We start from the raw sequence: 15,221 nt of genomic DNA, 5'->3' as shown, positions 1-15,221 counted from the left end.
CTTCTGACAAACAAACAATCACATATACGCTCCCACACATTATGCCGCTGTGTTGAGAATCTTTGTATCTTCTGGGTGTCACCAAAGCCAAGATTTGAAGAGCTTTGCTTTCCTGAGGTCTGACTGATAAAAGCCTTTGTTTTGTGCTTGTTTTTCCAAACATGAAATGATCATTTAAAAATGTGCACACATCTCAGATGGCTTTAGCCTTGGCCTTGTGAATGCAACATGCTCTGTCCCCTCCCACGTGGGGGTCAGGGCCGTGATTCCAACCAAATCCAGACATCCTGGTTGCGCCCTACCCCCCCACCCCCAGTCCCCTCCATGGCTCCCTGCACTCATTCCCCCGGGCAGCCAAAACGAAGTACCCAGATTGGGTGAGTGGCTGAAGCAAGAGAAACTTCTTCACTTTCAGTTCTGGAGGACAGAAATTCTCTGTGAATAGGCAAGTTTATTTTTCTGTGACCAACTAATATGTCTTTTTTTTTTTTTTCTTCTCTTGCCTTATTACACTGTTAGGTCTTCCAGTTCAATGTTGAATGCAGGTGGTAAGAGTAGACATCCTCGCCTTATTTTCAATCTTAGAAACCTTTCTCCTGGAATAGCCAGGACATATCAGCAACGAGGGGCAGACCAGAGAACAAGTCTCTTCAGAAAGAAATTTCAAGGGGAAAAAAGTCCATCCCAGAATGCTGGGTGGGTGCCTACACCATGCCCGCCCAGGACTGCAATAGCTTTGTGGCTGCTATCCAGAGAGGAGTACTATGGCTTTTCCTCCTTGATTCTAGGGAAACCAACATCTGGGGTTTTTAGAAGTTACCATGAAAATTGCCGAATTCGCCAATCCAAGGTTGCTTCTATTATTTATCCTAGCAAATGTGACATGGCACCTGAGGGTCTCCAGCACTGAAATCGGAAGCCTGGTTGGTTAAAAGTGAGGCTGACATCTTCTATCCTGATGCGTGAGGCAGGAACACCTGGGGTGTTAACAACAGAGGTGACAGAAGGCTTGCAAACACCCTTCAGCACCCACTGACTGGCAGACAGAAACTTTTAAATCAGAAATGAAATAAGTTCCAAGTTTTATACATGGCAGCTGGAGAGCAAAATTGAGGAAAATATGAAGTCTTTTTTTTTTTAAGAGTTGTAAGATCTTTACTGACTGAAGTGTTTTCATCAAAGGTGTGTAATATTTTGATAGTGTACCAAGATACTTTAATTTCATTAGATATTGATATGATATAGACAGATATAGGTGATATAGATATATGTGATGACATAGTCACAGAGAAGGAAAACTCTGACTCCAAAAAACCTCCGCTGCCTTGCGGCATACCTCTTCAGGGGAAAGGCTAAGGGAGTAAACCCTGACAGAAAATCCGGAGCCGGAGTCCCTAAGGCGGTTTGACGTTGTAGTCAACACCGGCAACTCCTGCGGCGCACCTGAAGCCAAGCTGTATTGACTCCATCTTTCCCTTGGACCCTTCAGCTGCAAAGAGAGGGGGGGTCTGCTGCATGGGCAACAGCAGACCCTCCATATCACCCTGCCCAGGCTCTGTAGCTTCAGCTTCACTGGAGAGGACACTCCAGCGTCATCACAAGATGTCGATTCAACACGGGAGGAGACAGATACCGTGTCACTCCCGAGTTGGACTGCACAGCCATTCTCGGAGGTGCAGATAGACTCTTAGGAAGCTACACCATCGTCTCTCGAGACGGACGGCTGCCGACGATGACATAGTCTAACACTGATTTATTTAGTGAGCCGTGAACTCTTTTAGAATGAAAACAATCTTTGGAAGCCAATAAAGTAAATATAATTCAATAGTCACAAATATTACATTTCAGTATAATAAATCAGTCTTAGTTCAACAAGACTAATGTGGCCTAGCCCACTCTTTATTTTCTTGCTAAAGAATAAACCAAAAGATAAAGAAAGGGGAGAATGCAGTGGTACCCTTGAACCCTCTGAATCTGCAGAATTGACCCATTTATTTTACTAAAACTCATCTTTGTCTAGAATACTTCCCTGCCCTGCCCTGATTTCCTCACTCTCCTATAGGCTTCCTGGCGAGCACTCCCTAAATAAATCACTTGCACGGGAACCCCATCTCAGTCTGGGCTTATACAGAAACTAACTAATGCTCACTGATTTAGGAATGAAGAGGTCAAAGAAGAAGAGGAGGGTCCCCCACCCTATGGCACCCCTTCTAGTGACCTGCTTGAAGAATGTGTGCTTCCTGTCCTTCAACTTTGGGCTTTCCTGGGCTAGAAGTTCTGGTTCCCAGGTGGAAGATTTCTACTAGGCATCACCGTAACTGTTCCACTAAACCTGAAGTTACAGCTGCTGATCTTTTTGAGCTCATCATGCCTATAGACCAGTAGGCAAAGGAAAGAGTTACTATAGCAGCAGGAGAAATTCACATGGATTAACCCAGGAGGAGATAATGTTGCTGCTAGAGGAGAGGAGTATGAATGGTACTCCAGGAATTCACTGGGGTTTCTCCTGGTACCTCCATCTCCAGGGAAGCAATAAATGGCAATTTGCAAGAACCACCACCTAACAAGGGCTTGGTAACCCTCACAATTTTCAGAGTTGAAGCTCTGAGCTACCTACCTCCTTGAACAAGCAACCTAGATAGCCAGAAGTGCTGCCAAGTATGAGGGGAATCTAGAATTGGCGGGAAAGGGGGAAAGTAATAAATATTCATTGTATTATCAGACCCAACTGCAGCAGCAGGGTCTGTAACTTGTCTCACTAATCCTACTATTATAAGTTTCTAATTTTGGCAGCGTGACTGGCCACCACCTTGAGGGAAAGCACTGACAAGATGGAGGGAGTTGACGTGGAACACAGGTGGGTCTGAGGGGTGTAAAGGAAAGACTCTAGCAGATGCTATTAGTGCATGCCCCTTTCCCTTCGGTCTTACCATTCGGTATACTCCAGCCAACTTCCAACTGCCAGAATCCACATCTCTGCGCCAAAACCTTTTTCCAGATTTCTGGGTGAGCATTCTGTCTGGGCACAGCACACTGGAAGAGCCAGAGACTTAACTTCTGGAAGCAGCCCTCAGGCAATCACTGATCAGAGTTTCTATCAGAACACCCCATCACCACCCAGGAGCAACTATTTGGAGTTGTGTAACACCATTTTGGAGAAGTAATTATCCAGGAATTTAGGTCAAGTTGCCATCAGTGCTGACTTACTGGATAAGGCAGTGTATTGGGTGCTTTCCTTTCTCCTCACTAATCTCCAATTTTTTCCTGCACCTCCAAATTAATCTGCTTGCACATGGATCCTCATCTCAGGGTCTGCTTTGGGGGAACTCAAATTCACATAGCAACTTGGAACCAGACATTTAAACAATTTTTATTGACAATGTAAAAATAGATACACAGACAGGCAGATAGATAGATAAAAGATAGGTTTAGATAGGTAGATGATAGATAAAAGATAGATAAGATAGAATCATACATGAATGGATGAATGGATGAATACTTAATACACAAAATCAAGAAAGGAATTATTAGAAAAGAGAAGGATCACAAAAAGTTTTGTCTAGAAAGTTTGTGTTGATTCAATTTATTTTTTTACTGACTTAAAATTACAAATTGCTTTTAGTTTCTTTCAAAAAATTTTTATTATGAAGATTTTCAAACTTATGCAAAAGTAGATAGAATAGTATCATAAACTCCCATGTACCCATTTTCCAGCCTCCAACAATTACTTATTTATAGCTATCTTGTTACATTTATACTTTCACCTACTTACCCCACTCTATATTATTTTGAATAGAATCCCAGATATCATACCATTTTATCTGAAAATATTTTAATGTGTATGTCTAAAAGATAAGGGCTTCTAAAAAAACTATTATCACATGTAAAGCAATTAACAATTTATTAATTTCATAAAATATCCAATCAGTGTTAAATTTTCCAATTATCTAATAAATGTCATGTTTTTTACAGGTTGTTGTTTAAATTGAGATCCACATAAGGCCTTTACATTGTGACTGGTTGATATTTCTTTTAAGTCTCTTTTAATCTATATGTTCCTTAGTCCATCCCCCTCTTTTTCTTGCAATGCATTTGTTGAATAATTACTTGATATATTTTAATTTAACACAATATGGCTAAATCTAATGCAAATTACATCTTTACTTCCTATGAGTCATGCAATTTATAACCCAGAGTTAAGCCAATGCTTTGACATGATTTCTTCTTTTCTTCAGACTAATGTTGGAAACTTTTATTTACAATTTCACGTGGGAGGCATTCTCAAAATGTAAATGCTTGGAGACTGTGGAAACAGACATATGTATATGAAAGTAAAATTAGGGGCTCTTAGAAGCTGGATAAGTAAAGAGAATGAGGAAGCCAGCAATAAATGCCAAATTACTTTCTAAATCTGGAAATCGATCATGTCACCTCACTTAATATATTTCTATAGTTTTCCATTACACTGAGAATAAACTCCAAATTCTGACCCTGACCCATGTGATCTGGACCTGACTTTGCCTCTGACCTCATGAGCTCTCCTTCTCCCTCAGAACGCTGCAATCACGGGCCTTCTCTGCAAGTCTTTCACCACAGCGGGGTTCATGCACGTGCTGCTTTATTCACCCAGGCAGTGCTGTTCCTAACTCTAAATGTGTCTGCTCAAGATGGGTGATTAAACATATGCAGATTACTCCCCAAGTTTCAAAACAGATAGCCGAAGGTAAAAATAAGAGGAAAAATGTCCCAGTGGCCACCAGGGGAACTTAACCACAGTAATACGCAGAAATCAAAACCACATGGCCTGGAAACATAAATGGCACAGTCACTTTGGAAGCCAGTCTGGAAGTTTCTTACAAAAGTAAACAAACTTTTATCATATGATTTAGCAATCACACTTCTTGCTATTTACTCAAAGGAGTTGAAAACTTATATCCACATAAAAATCTGCACATGGAGGTTTATAGCAGCTTTATTCATAATTGCCAAAACTTGGAAGCAAGCGAGATATCCTTCAGTAGGTGAATGGGTAAATAAACTGTGGTACATTCAGACAATGGAATATTATTCAGCACTAAAATGAAATGAGCTATTAAGCTATGAAAGGACATGGAAGAAACTTAAATGCATCTTACTTGTCAGAACATGGCGGCAGCTGGACTGCCCACTCAGACTTTTGATGTATGCAAATTAATTATATGCAAATTAACCTGGTTCCAGCTTCTCCCATAAGAAATAAAAATGGACTTTGCTCATTCCCAGAAGAAATGTTGATGGACCTAGCACGACGTATTGACTGGGGAAAAACGGGGAGATGTAAACAACCTGCCGAATGTGTTGATGAGTAAACTCACCCTAACCGATATGTGTGTTCAGAAAGGTGTGGAGATGGCGCCTGAAGGCACATAGGTAGGTGATACCTATGGGCCCTTTGGTTGATCGGGCATCTCCATTCCCCCTTTCTCCCCTGTTTCTCCTATCCCCCCCTTTTCCCCTTCCATTTTTCCTTGCTCTGATGGGTCCTCAAGTTGGTCTGGGAGTATCTTCTTCCCTCCAACCCCATTCCCCACTCTGCCCTCAATAAACCTGGTATAAGATCCTAGACTGTTCCCTGGGTGATTTCTCAGAGCAAAGGCAGCCTGACATTACTAAGTGAAAGAAGCCAATCTGAAAGGCTGCATACTGTATGGTTCCAACTATATGACATTCTGGAAAAGACAAAACTATGGAGACAATAAATAGATTAGTGGTTTCCAGGGGTTGGGGTGGGGGGTCAGAGGTTGGGGTGGAGGGTGGGGGGTGAGGGGTTGAGGAAGAGGGAAGAAGAGACAAAACACAGAGAATTTTTAGGACAGTGAAAATACTCTGTATGAACTGCAATGATGACATTATACATTTGCCTAAACCCATAGAAAATACAAAACCAAGAGTGAACACAAGGCTAACCTAATGAACTTTAGGTGATTATGATCTATCGATGTAGGTTCATCAGTTGTAACAACTGTATTACTGTGGTATAGAATGTTAATAGTTGGGGAGGCTTCATATGTGTGGGGACAAAAGGTATGTGGGAAACCTCTATACTTTCCCCTCAATTTTGCTGTGAACCTAAAGCTGTTCTCAAAAAATAAAGTCTTCAAAAAAAAATTGTGTTCTTCATGTATGAATCTAGACAAGATAAATCCTTTGAGAACTACACCTTGAACTCATATTTAAAAATAGAATTACACCTGATAATATTTCATTTGAGTATAGAATTCTTTTGAAATGTGTTTTCACAAACCCAGAGATCAATAGCTATTATACATCTCTGAAAGAAGTACTGATGAATAGACTTAGAAAAATAAAACTAGCATTGTATCATAAGAGAAGAATTAGTGAGGACAGAAATCAGCAAAAAGTGGTTGGAAAATCTAAATATGCATTGTAAATTGTGTGATTATTTAGAAAATTTAAATATTCACTTATTATAAATAATTTAATTGTCTGGTTTTTAAAATAATGAGAAAAAATAACATAGAAGATGGAAAGGGAGCATTTTGAGGGAATTTAAATTGTGTTAAGGTCCTGATCCTATTCAAGAGTAGACTAGAAATACAAATTTATGTAGACATTATTTTTTAAAATATAACATTAAGTGCACATATTAAAATTTTGAGTAACCATCAAAGGAATTGAAATAGAATATGGTCAAGTTAAAAACTGGAAGTCAAAAATACTTAACTCATTCAATAAGAGACAGAAAAAGAGAAATAACCGAGAAGCATATAGCATTGGTCTATGATAGACAGACACATGGAATAGAAGAGAGCCCAGAAATAGACCCATATCTATATGGTCAGTAATTTTTTTACAAAGGTGTCACAGCAATTCAGTGGAGAAGATCAAGTCTTTTCAACAAATAATGCAGAGACAACTGAATATCCATATGGAAAAAAGTGTACCTTGATCCCTAATTCCACCAATGTGGGCTACACAGGTACATCCATTTCTCAGAATTCATTGAGCCATATGCTTAAAGTGTGTGTGTGCATGTGTGTGCACATATACGTGTGTATTGTACATACAGTAATACTCAATGTTTAAAATTTTCATTAGCGCCCTGGCCAGTGTGGCTCAGTTTGTTGGAGCGTTGTCCCATAACCAAAAGTTTTCAGTTTGATTCCCAGTCAGTGCACATACTTAGATTGCAGTTCAGTCCCCTGTCTGGGCACTGGTGGGAGGCAACCAATCTTTGGCCAAAGGTGCCCTCAGTCTCTCAGGTCTATGACACCTGGCCTATGCCCAGCTGTTTCAAACCAATTACCAGGTCAAACAGATTCTGCAGCCTGTCACCTTAGACAAAAACACAGGCTCCTCCTTGTGATCCAGAGCTTGCGGACCTAGGTGCTGTGTCCCTGCATTGGCAGAACCATGCATCCCCACAGGTATGAGATGGGTCTAAAGAGTCTAAGGAGAGCACACGTCTGAGTTAGAGTGAGTTGAACATCCTGGCATGTCAAGAAGTTATTTAGGGGAGAGCTGTTGGCCTTCTTACACCTCCTGGTCATAAGGGTTTCATCTTTTACTGGGTTCTTTTCAGAAGAGTCAGTGGTAGTTGACTTAGTAGTTGGATCCCTGAAGAAACAGTGAAAACCAGGAACCCCTGGGTAGGTGTATAGAGAGCTCCCTGGGCACTCAAACTTAATAGCACTGACCACATGTTTACATCAAACAACTATTTATTTAGTTGCTGCATGTTAGTCTTCCCCGTTATACTGCCAATTCCCAGGAGAGCAGGGATCCATCTGTTTTGTCCCCAGGTGTGCCCCCAGTGCCTAGCACCATGCCTGGCACCAAAACCTGTTGAGTGGGAAAAGGAGCTGATGGGTAAGAAATGACCAAGAAAACCTAAGGTTTGGGGTTGAAGCAGGACTCTTAACTTTGAACAGTGTGGGTGGGCTGAGTGGGCAAAGTGGATGGCCATGACCTGGTGTGGCATTTGTACCCCGAGAGCAGATCAGAGAGAGCAGGGTGGCCAGGAGCAGAAACATTTGGGCTCCAGTTGGGGTGTGCAGGATATATAATATATGAAAATCTTCCTCCCTTAAACTCTACTTTGTCTGGCATTGAGTTGCTATACCAGCTTATGTTTGGCTAGTCCTTGCATGGTTTACCTTTTCTGTCTCCTTACCTTCAATCGTAGGGTGTCTCCTGCTGACACTCTCTCATTATGTCTTTGTGGAGACTGAGCCTCAGAAAACTGAGGTAGGTTTTGGTATATTCCTGTCTACTACACAGTGATTCACTTCACTCTATGTAACAATGAAGTGGAAGTCACAGGACACTAAGACATAGAGAAGTCACGTGCTCCACTTTCCTTCTCCTGCATACAAACCACAATGCCAGGTGTCACCTGCTCAGCTTATAGCCTCTGTCTTCTTGCGCTTTTCTTTAACTGTCTATTCACAGCTGTCCTGACAGGGAAAATGTTCTGTCCCTTCTGATCATGTACATAAGACAGAAATGAAAGACTCATGATGACACTGAATTAGTGTTCTTTTACCTTCTTTGAAACATTGGTAAGACATCTTTTCCCCAATTTTGCATAGAAATATAAATGTCAAGTGTAATTTTCAAGCAGAAAATTTTGTTGACAGGTTGGAAGCTATGTAATTATGAGAAATAACATTTTAACGGAGGACATGGGCACACTGACTAAGTCTTCTTTCTTACTGCAGACAGACATGCCTTTATGGGGAAAGCATATAGGCCTTAGTAGAGCTCACTTAGGAAACTTGTAATAGAGTAGTATACCACCAGGCCTCACGATCCGTCTAGGGCAGAGATTCCCCAATGGCTTCCAATAGACTTCAATAAAGCCCGACACATAATGAATGCCTTGGAATGAATGAAAGATGATTGCTTCTCCTCCTGGGTTCTGACCTTCCCATTTCTCTTGGTTACAACAGTTCTATGTACTGGATAGAGGGGCTATACACTCTACAATGTCACTAGCAGTACCCAACATAACTAAGAACAAATTTCTCATCTCCTTGCAAGCTCCTCACCCACTTAACATACAACTGTCTACACCTGATACAATAAAAACAACCCATCGGGAGCAGAACACAGCAGTTGGAAGCTGGTGTGGTAGCGCCGCGATGTTGCGTATGGAGGGCCTCGCGCCGAAGCTGGACCCGGAGGAGATGAAATGAAAGATGCGTAAGGACGTGATTTCTTCCATACGGAACTTCCTCATCTATGTGGCCCTGCTGCGAGTCACTCCTTTTATCTTAAAGAAAATGGACAGCATATAAAGATTGGACATCATATGTGAGTGCATGATTTGAATAACCTGGTTACAGTTTCTACTCTGCAAATGAATCTGCAAATGAATAGGCCCAGAAAGATGTAAGAGACTCCTTGATTGAATGGACATTAAGAACAAGTTTGGTTGTGGTAACTGACATTCATAGCTAAAATACAAAACTATTTGGAAAGTATAAAAAGACATTTTTCCTTATGCCTGTGATATTCAATGTTCAGCCTCCATGAATGTTGGTGTAATTGCAAATAATGTCAAATTCCATTTTCTAGCAAGTATTAATTTTATAAGAGAATTATGTCTTCAGTAGCCCTGTCTTGTCAGTCATTTCTGTTGATGTTTTTACTTCTGTCTGGAATGTATTCATTGAAGAGCTCCTTATGACAAGTTATGTTTTATGGAAGCCAGCACACAACTGCAACAACATTTAAGCACAGGACTATTAGTCTATATTTCTAATAAATGTACAAATCAGGAAAAAAAAAAAAACCATCAGAGGGAGATAAATGGCTCTGAAGCCATCTTACTTGTTTGTGCAATCCTGACTTAGGAAGAGCAAATGAACATCCATCTAGAATGAAAAAAAAGCTTTCTTTGACCTCTCACTTTGACCTCTTACTTTCCTTCAGTGTGAGATGTCTTTCCTCATGGCTAAGCCAGAGCTTTGACTGAGTCATTGAAATAGCTTCATCCAGCCATAGGGGATGCTGCCTAGAACTTCTAAACCAAGCCACAGTCATCATCGAGGACTGGGTGACAAGCCAGTTTCCTCATTAACTGGTAGTGGCTATATGGAGCACAGTGCAGAAAAACCATCTGAGGCCTTATCTAGGCTTTGTGGGAAAAAATTTCAGATTGCTTAGTAATCCATACATTGGCTTCTGTTAAAAAAAAGAAAAAAATAGTCATCTAAAACTTGGAAATAAGGCAAAGAGATATCTATGCTCTTTTTAGTATCATGCCAGGGCATTGTCTAAAAGACTACCTCAGGACCACCTGAATAAGGAAATGTGACTTTGCTTGACTTACAACTTATATATTAACTAGAAGGGACCCAGCTCTGTAAGAGTAGATATTAATTTGGAGAAAGTGTATAGGATTCAAATTATTTTTATCCACTGGAGATACATTCTGATCATCAGAGAATATAGACCCAAAGATAATGAGTGTACTGCTCTGTAGAAACTTGACCAATTTTGTATCTAATTTAGCAATCTAATTCTAGCACCTTTTTACTATGTTAAGAGCACTATATTTTATATATCGGTTTCTGAAATCTTCTCTGAAGCCAGCTGGTTCTCTCATTATGGGTTAACTAAAACTTTGATGCATGCTCATCACGTATTTGTATGAGATTTTAACATCATCTGAAAATTATTCCTTGACATGTGGAAGGAGAAGGGAGATGAAGTGGAAGTCATGAGTTTTGCATTCCTGGCCTGAGTCCAGAAGAGGTGAGGAATTTGAGAATGTTGCCCACATGGGTTTGCATTCTGCAGTCTTGTCCCAGGCCAGGGAGCCAGCTCTGTCAATAGAGATTTTCATATGTGTTATTAGTGGCCTGCTGGGGCCACCCAGTTCTCTAGCAATGAGAGAGACCATGTTGTTTTTCAACACCAGAGGAAATTTTAGTGACCCAATGAAATCCCACCAACACTATGTAAAGAAGTGATAGATCACTTCAAGCCCAACTTAAAGAAGTCAGCTTGAATAAAACTTTGTGTAGTTCAAAACCCTTTCCAAATCCCAACATCTGTCCTAATGCTCTGTTCTAGCTCCTGTCCCATCATTTCTACAGTACCCTGTAATTGCCAGGATGGAATAATGATAACTAATGCTTATTGTATGCCTACTGTTTACCAGGTTATGTTCTAAGTACTTAATATAGATTAAGTTATTTAATATGAAAACCACTCTAGAAGAGAGGTACTTACTGTTAATTATCATCCTCTCCACTTACAGATGAAGGTACTGAGGCAGAAGTAACTTCCCCCAGATCTTATAGCTAATCAATAGCAGAACTGAGACTTGAACCCTGGAAGAATTCACACTTCTTAACCACTGCACAACTGCTCCTTTCAAAAATTAGAAGTTAAACAAACTCAGCTTAAAAGGCTCAATTCTTGGGATGATGGAGAAGTTCTAGAAATGGAGAGTGGTGAAGGTTGTACAACTTTGTGAATCTACTTAATGCCACTGAATTGTTCACTTAAAAATGGTTAAAATGGTAAATTTTATGTTATATATATTTTAACAGTCTTTAAAAATTAAAAACTCTGTTCAACTACATACTAACCATATGACTTTGGAGAGGTTAACTACTAAGAAGGTACCTACCTTATGAGGTTGCTGTAAGGATTGAATTGATTAATCCAAGTAAATTGCTCAACAGATTTTCTGGCAGCACATAGGAAGCCATAAATGATTGTTAATTTAAATAAAAGGCAATAGTGGTCATTATCAGGAAGAGTAATAGCTATGAACTTCAGTGTTTGTCCATGAAAGACTCCCTGTGCTCTCCTAGGAGAAAGGAGCATTAGCCAATCAGCAGTGATAAATCCCATTTGGATCTGAGAATTCTTTAAGTCCCAACTAAAAAGATTCAGAGTAACATTGGCTTTCCCACCATTGGACCTCAACCTAGAAAGGACACACCAACGTGACCTCATCTCCACAGCAAATGCACTCAAGATACAAAGAAACAGAAAACAATTATTATTTCTACAGTTATGGGCCCGGGCTCAACACCAGGCATATTACGAAAACTTTTGCATTATTATCCTATCTCATCATCACATTGTGAGATTAGCATTACTACTGCCCCTGTTTTTAGAATATAAAGAGGAAAAAAAAATCCCTAAGATCCAGAAAGATTAAAAAGCTTGCTTGTGGTCACCCAGTTGTTGAACAGCAGGCTCAACATTTGAACCCAAGACTACACATCTTAGTTCTAGCTGCAATAACAAAATACCATACACTAGGTGGTTTAAACAACAACCATTTATTTCCTACAGTGCTGGAGTTTTAGAAGTCCAAGATCAAGGTGCTGGCAGACCTGGTGTCTGGTAAGGGCCCACTTCCTGTTTTGCAGTTGGCCGTCTTCTCGTATCTTCACATGGCAGAGAGAGAAAAGCACGTGCTCTCTCCTTTCTCTTCTTATAGGGACACTAATCTCATCACAGGGGCTCCACTCTCATGACTTAATCACTTCCCAAAGACCCTACCTCCTAATACCATCACATAGGCAGTTAAGATTTCAACATACAAATCTGGCAGGGACACATCCAGGCCATACAGTGCATAACTCCAAACTGCCCATGTTATGCCACTGTGCTGCACTGCCACCAAGAACGTGGCATGTTTGGAGCAATATTAACCAGAATTCAAAACACAAAACAAAACAAAACACTGTGCAGGAGAAGTGGAGAGCAGTCCTTTGACCTTAAAACAGGGAGAGACTAGTAGAGTCCCCAGTTTTTTTTATAAGCCTCCCTGGAAAAGTGTTCCCTTAAATGAGCCTTTTGCTTTCATTTCTCTTAACCTGCCCGGGTCAAATCTCAATCTTGCCCCTTGGAGTATAGCCCACAGCCTTCACTCTGGAAGAGGATCTGGGGTTATGAAGATGTTTTTCAGTAGAAACCAAAAAGAAGAGATGGGCATTCAGGGCCGACCTGGGCCCATCCTACTGTGCCCTGCAAGTAGGGTAGCATCCTAGACAAAGCAAAGAGGATAGGGCTACTGGGATGGTGCACAAGGAGAGATGTACACAACATCCCTCTTTGGAGAGGGTGCATCCTTCTTAGAGCCATTTACTTTAGGACCCATGAATATTTGGGGCTGTGTTTTAGGAGTGGGTTTGTGTGTTGTGGTGATGATGATATAAATTAGAATGCTTGTGGTTGCAAGTAACAGAAACTGAGTTCTGGCTGTCTTTGAACAAAATTGGAGTTATTTGAATATATATGAGGGGAGACGCAAACCAAACCAAAATTATCTTCTGGAGGGTGGGCCCCTTGTAATACAGACTTCCCTTGCTAGTTGAATGTTCTAGGAGCCCATCTGTATTAGTGTACCAGCTGGCGTTGTTGTGAGAGGCGTTGTTGTTTGACCTCAGTAAATTTTTCTTGAAACCTCTTTCAACATATTTGCCCATTTCATGATGGGTGATTTACAAGTGCATCTGCCCACATCGTGCTGAATGTTCAGCAGTTTTGGATCCAAAATGTCAGGATCCCTATACCCTCACCCTCCCTATTCACCCAATCTCACTCCAAATAACTATTTTTGTTTCCCCAGATGAAAAAAAGCCCCCCAAAAGAAACGTTTTGTCAATGTGGAAGAGGTAAGACAAAAAAAATGGCAAAAGCACTCAAAGGCATCAAAATCTATGAGTTCAAAATCTGTTTTGAGCGGTGGAAAAATGTCTCAATAGATGTATTACATCAATGGAGAATAGTTTGAAGGTGACTGAAGTTTAAACATGTAAGAATAAATACACAATTTTTTATAAATAAATTCCAGTTGGGGGAAATTCCTCTCATATATACACATGTGCAGATATATATATGGATTCATGATGGCAAATTGACTAAGTTTGGTATCAAGGCAAGGCTTGAAAAACTGGATTGTTGGGACCAAGTGTCTCCAAAAGGTCAAGAAAGAGGAAACAACAATACCATTTGTGGGAGACTGCCACCAGTACTCTTTACATCCTAGGAAGGTCATACATTTGTTCATGATGCCCAAATTCTAGAGGCTAAGATACTGAAAGAGGAAGAATTTAGACCTCTGACTCTAAAGTTGGAGGAAAAGCATTGCTTTCCACCAAGATCTCACACCTGGGGAAGGTAAGTGGATGCTGAACAGTGGCCCCCACACACAGTCCCTGCCCCCCCACCCAGATTACAATGGCAGTGATATTTATTGGCTTCCCTCTCTTCTGATTTTCATTCCTGTTTTGCTATTCACCCTGGGTATTCAAGATGAAAGTGTGACTTTTGTGTTCATCAATGACAATTTCTTGCACAAACATTTGTCTTACCTAAAAATCATAGCCAGACCAAAGAATGGCATGATTCAAGTTAGGACCTTCTCTACACAGAATCAGTTTATCTTGTACGGTCAGGAGAGAGAGCACAGGTCAATGCCGAAGAGAGATGTTACATTACATCCAGCAGTGAATCACTGCCTATCATCAAAATAGGAGGAAGGACAGAAAGGGAAGCTAAACAAAAATATCTCTGCAGTAAAATTCCCAGGGCAATTACCTGGGGCCAGAACACTATTATATGGATGGAATGACAGGAGAAGAACAAATAATTTAAGACAACTGCCTTCAGTTTGCTTGTTGATCCTCCTGTTTCCCATGGTTGGGATCCTCACTTTCATCATCTCCATATTTTGCAATATGGTAAGTAAGTTTTTTGATGATCCAAGACAGAATATTCTATCATGCTAGATGCAGTGTCTTATACACTGTTATCCTAGCCAAGCATGATTCCAAGAGTCTAGAATTGCCAAAGGTCAGCTGAAATCTTTGGTTTCCACCCTGGGGCTCAGTAAGGATTTTGTTTCACCTTGTTTCAGAAGAACCATGCTCACAGACTTCGGTGATAAAGCCCCCAAAGAAATTTTAACTGAAAAATATTGCTTTTCTATAAGAGAGGGCTATTGAATAATAATATAATCTACCCTAATATCCCTTTTTTTTTTTCTTTAGTCTCATCTCTTTCTTTCTCCCATAGGACATTACTGCCTTGACTTATTTTTTTTTCCGTCAAGCATTATTTTATTCCTCATTCTTCACTGAACACTTCCCTATAGTGTGTAATTGTCAGTAATTAATTCTTTTGTAAAAGATAGAAACCCAACTTAAAATAGTTTAAAGGAAAGGTATTGGCTCACAATCCAAATG

The 15,221-nt window shown here is 40.4% G+C and overlaps 1 pseudogene; it reads left to right on the top strand.

The window, feature by feature from the left end:
* The first annotated feature begins 9,143 nt into the window (after positions 1-9,143).
* LOC149994283 (mitochondrial import receptor subunit TOM5 homolog pseudogene) lies at positions 9,144-9,317 on the top strand (annotated as a pseudogene).
* Positions 9,318-15,221: the final 5,904 nt, after the last annotated feature.

This window comes from Furipterus horrens, unplaced genomic scaffold, assembly GCF_987537825.1.
Source record: "Furipterus horrens unplaced genomic scaffold, mFurHor1.1.pri manual_scaffold_13, whole genome shotgun sequence".
NCBI classification, from domain to species: domain Eukaryota; kingdom Metazoa; phylum Chordata; class Mammalia; order Chiroptera; family Furipteridae; genus Furipterus; species Furipterus horrens.
Note: the sequence above shows the minus strand (reverse complement) of the source record. Positions and strands in the feature narration are given on the sequence as shown.